Genomic DNA, 1,075 nt, shown 5'->3' on the forward strand with positions numbered 1-1,075 from the left:
GAAGAGGCGCTTGGCTCGTCAGAATGACGCAGGCCGGCATTGACCAATAGAAATGGGCCACGTCACCCGAGAGGCTATAAAAGGCAGGCTCGCATCCGGCTCGGGGTCTTTCCGCCATTTTGAAGAATGTAGAAGAAACTCCAATAAAGCGTGCATCAGAAGAATCCTGAGTGTTGCGTGTTCCTTGCTGGCGAGGTGCGCGTGACACTAACTGATACAGTTTGTAAGGATAAAGTGAATCAGGACAAGGAGGAACTTAATGTTGTCAAAGGTCATAACACCATGCCGAAGTGTCCATCTTCACTCCAGAGATGTTACTGACTAGGTACCACCTATTGGAATCCTTTTATAATTTCTGAAAAATTATAACAAGTAATTATTTTTCTTTATTATTTTTATTTTTAAGTTGTTGGAGCATAAAAACCATGCACATTAATGGGGTCCCATATGATGCTTGGATACATGTATACATTGTGTGATGTTCAAATCTGGTTAAATGCATTGATGTCTTCAAACATTTGTCACTGTTGGTGGTAAAAATATTCAAAATCTTTTTTAGTTTTAAAAAAATTTTAAAAACTAATTAATTTTATTGGTACATTTAAGGTTTACAATGTAATGACCTTTATCATTGGATATTTGCACCTTTACATAATCCATCTTGGTTCTTATTTTTTCCCCATTCCCTTGCCCTCCCTCAACCCCTCCATCCCTCCCTATCTACAAAGATTTTGTTTCCATTTTTTCTTTTTCTCATGTTAATTCCATTCCCATCTTTCCTTTCCCCTAGTTTTTTGAAACATACAGTACATTATCATTACATTATCAGGTATGCAGTAGCTATAACTTAGCACCCATTGATCAGCCTTTCCTCATCATCTCTCTCCCCAGTCTCTCAGAATCATCCTTCTCCTCTCAACATCTATGAGTCAACTTTTGTATAATCCACCCAAAAGTGTGATCATATGGCGCTTATCTGTCTGCGCCTGGCTCATTTCACTTGACATAATGATCTTTAGTTCCACCTAGGTTGTCACAAATGACAGGATATTTTCTTTTTATGACTGAATAGTAT

The sequence above is a fragment of the Fukomys damarensis genome, unplaced genomic scaffold (genome assembly GCF_012274545.1).
Source record: "Fukomys damarensis isolate Sample0158 unplaced genomic scaffold, DMR_v1.0_HiC HiC_scaffold_1, whole genome shotgun sequence".
NCBI lineage: Eukaryota > Metazoa > Chordata > Mammalia > Rodentia > Bathyergidae > Fukomys > Fukomys damarensis.